This window comes from Octopus bimaculoides, chromosome 11, assembly GCF_001194135.2.
Source record: "Octopus bimaculoides isolate UCB-OBI-ISO-001 chromosome 11, ASM119413v2, whole genome shotgun sequence".
Taxonomy (NCBI): domain Eukaryota; kingdom Metazoa; phylum Mollusca; class Cephalopoda; order Octopoda; family Octopodidae; genus Octopus; species Octopus bimaculoides.
The window spans coordinates 77779516-77793491 of NC_068991.1; the positions used below are offsets into that span (position 1 = coordinate 77779516).

The 13976-nt window shown below is 37.9% G+C and overlaps 1 protein-coding gene across 7 annotated transcripts in view; it reads left to right on the forward strand.

Annotated features, from left to right (window-relative positions):
- The window catches only part of LOC106868589 (uncharacterized), a 137656-nt gene that overhangs the window by 72461 nt on the left and 51219 nt on the right, over positions 1–13976 (forward strand). The gene's annotated exons all lie outside the window — the stretch shown is intronic.

The following is a 13976-nucleotide window of genomic DNA, read 5'->3' on the forward strand; positions in this document are numbered from 1 at the left end:
ATATATATATATATATATATATACATACACATAAATACATATGTGTGTGTGTGTGCTTATCTATATCTATGTAGCATTACCTGTTTGTGCCTAAGTGTCCCAGCTTTTATGCAAAGACAACAAAACACAAGAACAAAAGGCAACAACAGAAGTGAAAAGAACTGATGGAGATTAGTTGCAGTAATCCATTGAGACTTGTCAACCTGACAGTTTCACGGAGGAGACACACACACACACACGTGTCTGTTGATGAGGCACCAATGCTGTGACCTTAAAGCTTTTAACGCACCCCGTTTGTCATTTTGCATTCATCAATCTGCATAAATGGTGCACATGCAGATCAATTACATGATGTGATTTGAGAGAAGCATAAGGTGGGAGGGAGAGAGAGAGAAATTTAAAGGAGAAAGAGAAAGGAGAGAGAGAGGGGGAGGGAGGAGAGGGAGATAGAGGTAGACAGACAGATAGGTAGGTAGGCAGGTAGGCAGACAGACATGCAGGTAGGTAGGTTGGTTGGTCAGCTCATAGGTAGGTAGATAGGTAGATAGGTAGGTAGATAGATAGATAGATAGATAGATAGAGAGATAGATAGATAGAGAGATAGATAGATAGAGAGATAGATAGATAGATAGATAGAGAGATAGATAGATAGATAGAGGTAGATAGATAGATAGATAGAGAGAGAGAGAGAGAGAGAGAGAGAGAGGTAGATAGATAGATAGATAGATAGATAGATAGATAGATAGATAGATAGATAGATAGAGAGACACATACATTCATACAGACAGACAGGTAGACAGACATAGAGTGATAGTGAGTGTGAAAAGGGGAGGTTATTGAGAAGGAGAAAGAGAGTAAGAGAGGGAGAGAGAGAGAGAATGTGACAAAGAGAGTGAGGGAGAGAGAGACCTACCTAAGTGAAGATGGAGGTGAGTCGGGGAAAAGCTGTGAGGACGCTGTCAGCCGTGGTAATGGATGTGATGAGAACTTAAGAGGGGAGACGATGGCCACACTAATCTTTATTATCAGCATTATCAACACTATTGAGGGTGATAATGTTGGTGGGCGTTATTATAATTATGATGACAATGATGATAATATTCTCCAGGATAACAATATGGTTGCTACTCCAGCTGCTAATGATGATAATTATAATGGTGATAGTGGTGGTGGTGGTCATGATCATCATCATCATTATCATCATGGTGGTGGTGGTGATGTGCTGCTGATGATGATGATGGTGCTGGTGATGACCATGATGGTGGTGGTGGTGGTGGTGGTGCTGCTGCTGCTGATTATGATGATGATGATGATAACGTTGGTGATGACCATGATGGTGGTGATGGTGGTGGTGGTGGTGACAACGACAGTGGTGAGAGTGATAATGGTGGTGGTGGTGGTGGTGGTGGTTGTGGTGCTGGTGTTGGTGGTGGCAGAGAGGGAGGGTAGTGATGACAACAATGACAATGACAGTGAAATTGATGACAGCAAGCATGATGATGAAGATGAACAGAAAGTTGATCTTGATGAGGTGTGTCACAAATGAGAGAGAAAGAGAGAGAAAAAGAGACAACACAGACAAGGAGAAAAGTAAAAGCGGTGGTGGTGGTGGTGGTGGTGGTGGCGATGGTGGTGACGAAGCTTGATACATGACTTTAAAATGGCAGCAGTTCCTTTTGCTACAAGGAAACTTGCAAATTGTTGCCCTGCTTAGAGAAAACCATAAAATGGCTTCATGTACTTATCAGCTACCACCATGCATGCACGCACATTTATACAAACATGTGAGTGCATATACATACATATATATATATATATATGTGTGTGTATGTATATATATATATGCATATATTCATATATGCCTAAGTACAGACACATGTATATTAATCTGTACTGATATATGTATGTGTATATATTGTACATATATATATATATATATATATATATATATATACATACATATGCATATACATATACATATACATATACATATGTGTGTATATATATATATATTATCTGCAGTCAGTCGTCTCGATTATGACTGTTCATGCCTTTTGCATTTGATAAGCTTTCTCCATACTGGTCAGTTTTTCACTTTGGTTTGCCATTTATTTCCACTTCAGCTTCTTTTTTACAGTAGTGGCGCCGGCGGTGGTCATTGCGGTCATTGTTATCATCAACATCATCATGATTCTGAGGAGGGGGGGGATAGGGGACGGGCGGAGGAGGAGGACAAAAACTACATCAATGATGACAACAATGCTGAAGATGCTAACAGCTTGAAAAACTGTGCCAAGGCAGCCTTGAAGGGAGGAAAATTAATTAAGAATGCTAATGTTGTGTTTAGTAAAGACAGAGCTGGAAGAGATGGAGAACAAATAATTAAGAATCAATGAATGAACCAGTCAGAGTACAGAGTACAACACCACTTGCAAATGAAAGGAAGCGATTGGACAAGGAAAAAAGATTGTATTACAGACGCATGAAATTAATCCTTACAAGAGGAGGCCTAGATGCCAGACAGGAGGTAATGTGTATCAACACTCAAATGCAATGTTCTTAAAGGGAGTGAAACTACCTCCAGGAGTGGGGCAAGGGAGCAGGAGAAAACTCTATCTGGGTACACTAAGAGGTAAGAGATGCTTCTGCAGTGTCTTTTCTAGTTTTGTCTCCCATTTAAATTATCTTGGTCATCGTATAATTGTTGTTTCTATGCAAGCATGAGTTGGAGAGTTCAACAGGGTCTGACTGGCCATAGAACTGCGTTGAGCTTCAGTGTCTGCCTTGGCACAGTTTCTATGGCCGAATGCCCCTCCTAATGCCAACTATTTTTACAGAGTGTACTGGGTGCTTTGTTTCCATGGTACCAGCACCAGTGTGGTCACCAAGTGACTCACAAGACAGTGGGAGTGCGGTAATGAGGGAGATGGCTTTATGCCAGGAATTGAGAGACCGAAGAATGACGGAAGAACAACTGTCTCACAGTAGAGGAGGTACTTGTCCATTCCAGCAGTAAAGTGAGAAAAAAGATGGTGATGAGATGCTAGGATGTACTCTCAGAGTACAAGATGACTATAAGAGAATAGAGACAGAAGAGAGGAAAGGATGTTTGGTGTGATTATCTTATTGCATTTGGAATCATCATCATCATCATCATCATCATCATCATTTAGCTTCCGCTGTCCATGCTGGCCTGGGTTGGACGATTTGACCAGGGCTGACAAGCTGGAAGGCTGCTCTAGACTCCAGTCTGATTTGGTATGTGTTTTTCCATGGCTGGATGCTCTTCCACTCTGAGAATGTAATGGGTGCTTTTATGTGCCACTGGCATGGGTGCCATTTGCGTGACACCGGTATCTGCCACAATTGCGATTTTTCTCGGTTTGATGGGTCAGGTCTCAGTCATTGCCTTCATGAGGCCCAATGCTTGAAAGGAACGGTACTTTTAAAAATAACTTCAGATGAAGTATTTTGATGGACTGCTTATTGTGCCATAGACACAACAGAAATGATAATAACAACAACATCAATGATGATAGATTAACAGACTTTGAAAAGTGAATAAATAAACAAGACTGAACATACACCATCTATGCTTGTAGTATTCGTTTGGTGCATAGTATGGTACATAGTATGGAGCATAGTACGGTGCATAGTATGGTGCATAGTATGGTACATAGTATGGAGCATAGTACGGTGCATTGTATGGTGCATAGTACGGTACATAGTATGGAGCATAGTATGGTGCATTGTATGGTGCATAGTATGGTACATAGTATGGAGTATAGTACGGTGCATAGTATGGTGCATAGTGTGGTACATAGTATGGAGCATAGTACAGTGCATTGTATGGTGCATAGTACGGTACATAGTATGGAGCATAGTATGGTGCATTGTATGGTGCATAGTGTGGCACATAGTATGGAGCATAGTACGGTGCATAGTACAGGGCATAGTATAGTGCATTGTATGGTGCATAGTATGGTGTATAGTATGGAGCATAGTACAGTGCATAGGACTTATTCTTTATAAACCTAGTACTTATTCTATCATTGTCGTCATTTAATGTCCATTTTCCATGCTGGCATGGGTTGAGCAGTTCTACAGGAACTGGCAAGTCGGAAGACTGCACCAAACTCTGCTGCTCTGTTTTAGAATGGTTCCTACAATTGGATGCCCTTCCAAACACCAATCACTTTACAGAGTGTACTGGATGCTTTGTATGTGCTACCAGCACTTGTGGGGTCACCAAGTAACTTACAAGACAAGCCCCTTCCCTTGAAATCACTGGGGCCAGTGCCAAGATTTGAAATCAATATCTCAACAGGTTAACACAACACAACCGACGCCATGATTTGAACTCAGAGCTTACAGAACTGCAACAGACACTGCCAGACATTGAATCTGACATTCTCGTAACATTCAGCTCTTTTGCAATAAATGTTTCTAATCGAGACACAAAACCTGAAATTGGGAGAGCTGGGTGGGGGTTGCTCAGTTATATTAATTGCAGTATTCGACTGGTCCTTATTTTGTTGGGACCCTGAGAGATGAAATGCAAAGTTGATCTCAGAATGATTTGAACTCAGTATGTAAAGAGCCAGAAGAAAAATTGTAAGTAATTTTCTCCGATGCTCTAACAATTCCACCAACCACGTTTCCTTGGAACAACAACAATGCTTCCACCATAACGGCAATGATGAAGGGGAGGAGGAGCGAGGAGAGAAAGAAGAGGATGGCTTTAGAGTAAGTTATGGAAACTATTGATGAGGAGGCTAATTCTGCAATAACGGGACACTTAATGACTGATGTACGTTCTTGGTGTGGGTGTACTAGCAACTACTAATGCAAACCAATAACAAAACCGGTATATGGTAGTTCAGTGTGCTTGAAATAGCAGCTCAATCACCTTCAACTGATACCTTAAGGAACGACGAAACGAAGGAATGAAGAAACAAAGGAACGAAGGAACGAAGAAACAAAGGAACGAAGGAACGAAGAAACGTAGGAACGAAGGAAAAAAGAAAGAAAGGAAAAACTGAATAAATAAAGAAAGAATGAACATCCTGTTCATTCTTCCTTTATTTACGGAAGAACGGAAGAATGAAAAAATGAAAGAAAGAAAGAGAGAAAGAATAAAAGAAAGGAAGAAAAGGCTCGCCAGACAACACAGCATTTGATGAACCTGCAAACTCCTTAAAACATTCAGATATAATACTCAGCTGTATGTCTTCTGTACCTTAAGTTTCATCTTTATGGGGACCAATGAATAAAGAATGGATATTGTGTCAGATTCTTCATTTTCTGTCTCTCTTTCGTTCTTGCTTTCTCTTTTATAGAAACAACTGCAGTTAAACGTAAAGGAGCGGCTGGTGGGCTCTGCCAGGTTTTTGGATGCCCAAGAAACACTGCCTGTCACAAAAGCACTCTTGTTATAACTCTATTAGGAATTGAGGGACCGAAGGAAAGAATCTGTATGACACGGTATACTGCCATACGAGAAAGTCAGTATGGTAAGAGCTGATATCCATTTGATCACAGAATCAGCTCATTTAGAACTCCCCTGGGGTTAAACAACAACAACAACAACAAACAATAACTAACAACCAGTGTGTCGATGAAAAACTCACTCATAAACTGTAAAAAAAATTTTGAAAACAACTATAATAATAATTCCATTAGTAAAAACATAAAAAAAAACACAAAAACCTTTTCTTTTTTTTTTTTCCAATTTATTGATTCAATGGTAACGATTGGTGAGTTCTGTAGGAACGGCATGAAGGCGGCGGAGGTTTGGATGTGTAGTAATTCTGCACTGCAGTCTGACATTTACACATCACTGCAGTTACAAACCACTGCCGCCATCCATAGTACCACCTCCAGTATATAAGAACTTTACCATTCACTACAACTACTGTTGTATATATATGTATGTACATAGATATATATAGATAGATATAGATATATAGATATAGATATATATACGAGTACAACCAATAATACTTCTTTCATTATTGCTTATTATAATCATCATTATTACTACCACCACCACCACCACCACCACCACCATCATCGCCATTATCAACATCGCTACCATCACCACCACAACCACCATCATCATCATTAAAAACCACTACCACCACCACCAGCCCCTTTGTCACAATCACGCAATACCACAAATGGCAAAATATCAATCCTGGGAACCTCTATTTCTAGCAAGTCCCTTGACTTGCTAGAAATAGCAACTGAGTCTCCCTCAAAACCACATCCTTGAGAAAGACAGAAGGACATCTTGGATGATGTAGTTCTTGGCTCCTTGCCAGTAGACAACAGATGGGATGGTCACCACTGGCATCACTTCGACTACTAATACTACCACCATTACTAGTAAAACAACTGCCACCCCTACTGTGACTACTACCATTACCACAATTACCACCACTACTACAACCACCACTATAATGAGTACTACCACTAATGCGATCACCATAACCATCACCACCACCACTACTACTACTACTACAACTACCACCACGACCACTATTACTGCCACCACTGCTTCTGCACTATCATCACCACAACCACCATGCAACTACCACCACCACCACTACTACTATCACCACTACCAGTATAACTACCACCACTACTGCTAATGCCGTTACTACAACTACCACTATTGCTGTTACTACTACTACTACTATCACCATCACTACTGCTACCCCCATCACCTCTACTACTACTACCACCACCATTGCTACTGCACTAACACCCCCACCACCACCACCACCGCCATCACCACCGCAACCGCCACCGCCGCCACCCCACTCCCCCACCCCACTACTAGTTGCACCATTTGCAGCAGTTAGTAGCAGCACCAGATGCTAGTATGCTACACTGTGACCTACAAAAATACCAGCAGACTAAACTCCATTCTTGTTGTTGCCTCAACAGACAGACTGACGGACAGGCTGACAGGCAGAAAGGCAGACAGGCAGACAAACTGATATACAGACAAATTTACAGGTAGACATGCATACAGACAGACAGACAGACAGACGTCTAAGAAGACAGGCAGACAGGAAGACTGACAGACTGACAGACATATAGAAATATTGATGGGCAAATGGCAGATAACTAAAGAAATTGTAAGAGGGATGCATAGAGAATGAGGGAGAAGGAGAGAGAGAGAGATAGAGAGAGGGGGGAGGAAGGGAGAGAGGAAGAGACAGACAAACAAGCAGACAGTGAAGATAGACAGGTAGACAGATGGGAAGAGAGAAAGAGAGAGAGAAATAGCTAAATAGGTCAATAGATGGATAGGTAAATATAGATATACAGAGAAGTGGATAGGGAGGAAAGGTGCAGAAATGCATAGAGATTGTAAAGAGGGAGATAGCTAAATAGATAGAGAGATAGAGAGAGAAGGGAGAGAGAGAGATAAAGAGATAAATAGATAGATAGATAGATAGAGAGAGAGAGAGAGAGAGAGAGAGAGAGCGATAAATAGATAGATAGATAGATAGATAGATAGATAGATAGATAGATAGGTAGATAGATAGATAGATAGATAGATAGATAGATAGATAGATAGGGAGACACAGACAGACAGACGGATGGATAGATAGATAGATAGAGACAGATAGACCGATAGATAGATAGATAGATAGATAGATAGATAGATAGATAGATAGATAGATAGATAGATAGGTAAGTAGATAAGTTTGTAGGCCGACTGTTACACACATAGATAGATGTACAGGTGGCTGTTAGATGAATAGATAAATACATGATGTGGGTTTAGATAAAAAAAAAAATAAAGCAAGATTAAGAGAGACAGAGAGAGAGAGAGAGAATTACAGAGTCAGGAAAACTGACAAACACAACACTCACTCACTCCCTGACACAAATACACACACACTTCCCTGTGTTACCTGAATGACAATCGCTGCCTCTACTTCATGGAATATTTTTAGCATCTCATTGACCATCCTTGACAGTTTGGCTACTTTTCTTGCTTACATATTTCTGATTGGGACTTTGACCACACATCTATCATCATTGACTCAACAATACATCAACATAAGACTTACACAGTCTTCAATAGTCTCCTTCACCAGCATCTTGCTCCAGTATCATCACTGAGAAAATACTACATCACTTTCAAGGTTTACATAGAAAACAAGGAGCAAAGAAGGAGCCCTTAGAATATCAAGGTCAATGTTAAATAAGGTATATATGTATGTATGTATGTATGTATATATGCATGTATGTATGTACGTATGTATGTATGTATGTATACATTTACATATATGTGTACATACATAAACATGCACACACACACACACACACACATTTTATGATGCTGCTAATGATTCCCGTCAAAGTCGCTACCTGGGTTTTCTACCCGACTCATTTCAGCAGGTAAAATTCAGATAAATATGATATTAATCAGACTTTTGTTGGGTTGATTTTCATTTCTTGAGAGTGATCAGGTGGAAGGTTGTGTGAGCAACAACCTAAGCAACTATAGAGCGAGAGAAAGTATTCTGGTTTGATCTGTAGATGTGAGAGACATTGCTCTGATTCAGTTTAGAAATTCAGATTTGGGAAATTTTTGATTTTGCAAATTATGTGAATCTTGTAAAATTTCTGGGAAGAAAATGTTGATGATAATGACAGGAAGTCAAAATCTCAGATCTTTTTAGTAATCTTAGCGGCTGTTTCAGTATCCAGAACTTTGTAGTTAGACACAATCTGCAGTTTCTACTCCCATTAGAGTACGGGGATATGTTCAATTATTCTGTTCCTTAATTTCAATTTATTTGAGACTGAGAGGTAGTATTTTCTTTGTCTCTCAATCTGAAGTAGTAAATTTGTTGGTTGTATCAGCTCTTAAAAGTATTTGTGGTGAATTCCATATAATCCTTTTCAATGCCCTCAGTAGATGTTATGCTTGCTGCACATAGAACTGCCTTAAGCATGATTCTCTAAATGGGAAGTTTCTGAAATTACAAGCCTGAAGTTGGGAGGAAATTGACTCTTTTTTAGATTGTTGATATCTGTGAAACAATGCTGTCCAGAGAAGAGTAACACACTTGCACATTATTGGTATTGAAATGTTTGTGGTATTTATGAATGGCTGAAAAATGAAACTTTAATAAAAACAAATATTTCTTGAAAATGTTGGTAGAAACATTCATACGGAATGGTAGACTGAACTAGTTTATTTGCCTCTTTCTGGCTCCATTGTCTTATATGGAGGGATTGATTCTTGTATACAAGTTCCTTTCTAAAGCCACGTTTTTAGGATATCGTCTTAATAAGGACCAAAAAATGTCCCTGCCAAGGCATAGATCAGAAACATTTGTATTTAACCTATTTATGAGAGAGTTCTTATTTCTTTATTACCCACAAGGGGCTAAACATAGAGGGGACAAACAAGGACAGACAAAAGGATTAAGTCGATTACATTGACTCTCTGTTTATGAGATTTCTGCTAATAGTGGGGGGAGGGGAGGGGCAGCTGTTTGGAGTTCTTGGAAATGGTTTGTTTGTGTGGATCTTTATATGAGCGACGTTTACTTGTGAGGAAATTTAATGTGGAAGGACCAAAACATTTGATATTGGTATTTTAGAGCTAATGGCGTTGCAATGTATTTTTATTTTTTGTTTTGATTTTTGCCTCTTTGCCATGCATTCTGTAATCATTCTGATCAGAAAATTTGTCAGCTCTCTTTCAATGAAAGTAAAGCAGATCCTTTGTTGCCATTGGCAACAGTGGATGACAGAGATGAAAGAATCAAAATACCGTATGCCAACAGATATTTCTCAAGATGGACAGCAACGAAGGAAATATGTAATTTACGTTGATGAGTAATTAAGCAAGTGAAGGACAGCACTTCTTCTATTTTCATTATCATTGGTCATCCGCATTAACATCATTATTTACTTTCTCATCACCAACATCACAATCTTCGTCATCACCATCATCATCATCATCGTCGTCGTCGTCGTCGTCGTCGTCATCATTGTTGTTATCATCATTGTCATCATCATCGTCATCAACACCACAACCATCAAAATCATCATCAGCATCATCATTCACATTAACACCACCACCACCACATCATCAACAGAATCATCATCATTCATTACCAACGCAACTACCATCATCATCATCATCATCATCACCATCATCGTCATCATCACCACTTACACCACCACTCCCACCAGCTAAACAATTAATGCTATATCAGTGCAGGCCTCCACAGCCAGCCACCAGCCACTCACCAGCTTAACATTATTATTACCACTGTTACCATGGTTAGTTTCAGCACCGTTTCCATGGTTACTTTTTTCTAAGAAACTTCCTTGTAGTCTCCATCCTAGTAATCAGCTGACTAACTCACAAACACGGACATGAGTGTGCATACATGCAAACACACACACACAAACACACACACACAAACACACACACATACACATATGTGTGTTTGTGTGCGCATAATATATATATATATATATATATATATATATATATATTTGTATATATTATATATATTCATATATATCTATATATCTATATATATATTTATACATATATATGTATGTATATATAAATACATATATATACACATGCATATATACATACATACATACATACATACATATATATATGTTTTTTATTAATATACATATATATATATACATATATATATAGATATACATATAGATATAAATATATACATATACATATACATATATGTGTGTATGTATGTATTTATATACACTCATTCGTATATACACATATATATTTGTGCAACTGGGAGTATGTGTGTGTTTGTGTGCGCATATATATATATATATATATATATAAAACTTACATGGAAATGGATGCATGGCGTTCAATCATATAATAATATAAATAATATATAAATATGTGCATATATACATACATATATATATGTACATACCTACATATAAATGTATATATACATGCCTATATGGCTATAGGACATCAAAAAAAGTGAACAAAATGAGAAACGAGAACATAAAAAACAAATACATAGAAAATGAACTTTTTTTCAAACAATGAAAGAAACAAACAAACAGAGAAACGAGACATTCAAAATAAAGACCATTCCCTTCATCAGTTGTCCCCTGCCTTATCTACTCTGCATTTCAAAATGCAGAGCAGATAAAACTGGGGACAACTGATATATATATATAAATTGATAGAATGAGATAAAAAAAAAACAAGCAGTAAATAGATTTCACAACATTTATCAAGTATGAAATCTATTTACTGCCCTGGTTTTTTTATCTCATTCTGTCAATTCATATATAGATGCATGCTAATACATGACCCACGTTGGACTCCTCCCTCATATCATTATCGAGCCTGGAGCTTAACCATGGTCTATTATCCATAGCACTTACTTAACGTTTACCTGATTTCTTTTGGGTCTTCCTGACACCAATACTTTTCATGCCCTTTATATATATATATATATATATATATATATATATATATTTACGTACACACACACACACATACATACACACACACACACATACATACACACACACACATACATACACACACACACATACACACACACACACACACACACTCTCTCTCTCTCTACTGCTTTATGCATATTTCTATGCATATATATGTATGTACATATGTATGCATGTATATATGTATTTTTTTATATATATATATGAAGAAGGGAGTTCGACATTGCTGTTCGCTTTTGAGTCTCCTGATTTGATATAGGTTCATCTGGGATCTTGGACAGCAAGAGGTCAAGTTGTTTCTTGAAAACATCTACCCCTATTCCATGAAGATCCCTCAGATGTTTTGGAAAGGAGTTAAATACCTGTGGGCTCTTGAATATCCAAACTATTGTAGTACATGGCCCTCACCTCAGATGGGACAGCTGGGGACTTTGGAACGGTGCAGTGACGTCCAGTTCAGGGTCTGGTATAACTCTCAATTCCAAAGTTTGGTGCCAGCCCCTCCAGGATCTTCCACACATCTATCTCTGCATATCTCTCTTGTTTTCACTCCAGGTCATAGCTCTTCACTCAAGAATCATAGCTCTTTTAGTCTGTCCCAGAAGCTTAGCTGTTCCATTAATGCAATCTCCCTGGTGTAATATTCACTGAACTGCATCAAGTTCTGCTCCTAGACTGACACTGTAGATTGACCACAGTTGAGAGCAGTAATCCAGACAGCTGAATACGAATGGCCTTCATAGAACCAGCATAGTTTTCTGGTCCCTTGTTCTGAAGGCTCTCAGAATTCATCCAGCCATTTGCCTGCACACTGCCACCATATTAATCCCCACCAACACCTCCACCAGCACCACCATCATCATCATCATTATAATCATTTTACACCTGCTTTCTATACAGGCACAGATTTGACCGATCACCACATTCAAATTTAGCATGCTTTCAGAAGTGCTGGTCACCTAAACGGGTGGGGGTGACCTCGTCTCATTAATATTTCCTTTTCACTTGGTTTCTGCAACTGTACACCTTTCCTAACCCCAGTCTCTTTACAGAAGGTTCTGATTGTTTTTTGTTTTTTTTTCATGGCCTTAACACTGGAGATGCATAATATCCTTGAAAATACAGAAGGACCCTCACAATCTCGCATTTTAGAGTGTGTAATGGGTGCATTTTTTGGGGGGAACCCATGCTAGATAAACATTAAGGCCCTTAACACAAGCAAAGGAACCCTCACATCTCTGCTCTCTTTCTATCCTCTTTACAAAGTGAGAAGCTTGAGGGATAATGATGAAAGGGATTCTTAGTAAGGGACAGAATGATAGGATAGCTCAGTGTTCTGAAATAGGTATGCATACGCTAGGCAATGCAACATGGCCTGAAATGGCAGCAGTGGGAGTGGTGATGGTGGTGGTAGTGGCAGCAGCTCTAAGAAGTGAGAAGAAACAAAAACGAATTGTGGCATATTTTAACTTCTAAAGGCAATTTCACTGCAGTTTCCATATATACTAATATATATTTATACATACTCATATATATACACACCGTGTAGTTTAAACCTTATGCTGTATGATTAATAACTGGTATTAAGAACTGCGTATGTATTAGAATTTGTGTTGTGTAATTTTGTCTCTGCATGTCTCTGATGATTTGACAGCAAGGCTTGATGATGTAATTTACATTATGTTACCAATAATCATCAATGTTAATGAAATATAAGTAAGATGATCTAACTAAATATCTTATAAACAATCTCTTGTGATTTCTTTTGTCCCATATATATATATATATATATATATATATATATATATATATAATACACACACACATATATATATATTTATATTTATATACACGTACACATATATATATAGGTATACATATATGTTCTTATTTATGCATATATGGATGATGATAAAAAAGCAATGCTATATTTTGACATCACTGTATCTCATATGTATATATATGATAGCTTTCAACTGATTAGTATTTCTGCACCATCAAACTTCTATTCCAAACACTTAACAAACATGAAGATGGTAACCAATTAAGAAAAACGCAATGTGTGACAGTAATTTCTCCATTAATATGCTGGGTGTGTTTTGTGATAATTATACATATACAACCACACACACATAAACATGCACACATGCAAAGGCACACATTGATGCACTCACACACACATGTATTTATAAGCATATATCCATATGCATGTGTGTGTATGTATGTACATATATTCATACATATATGCATACTTATGAACTCTATACATTTTATATATACATATATATACATATATAAATATATATATACATATGTATATATATGTATGTATGTGTATATATATGTGTGAGCATCTGTGTGTATATATATACATATATATTTATATATATATATGTATGTGTGTGTATATATATATATACATATATATATACATACATATGTATATATATATA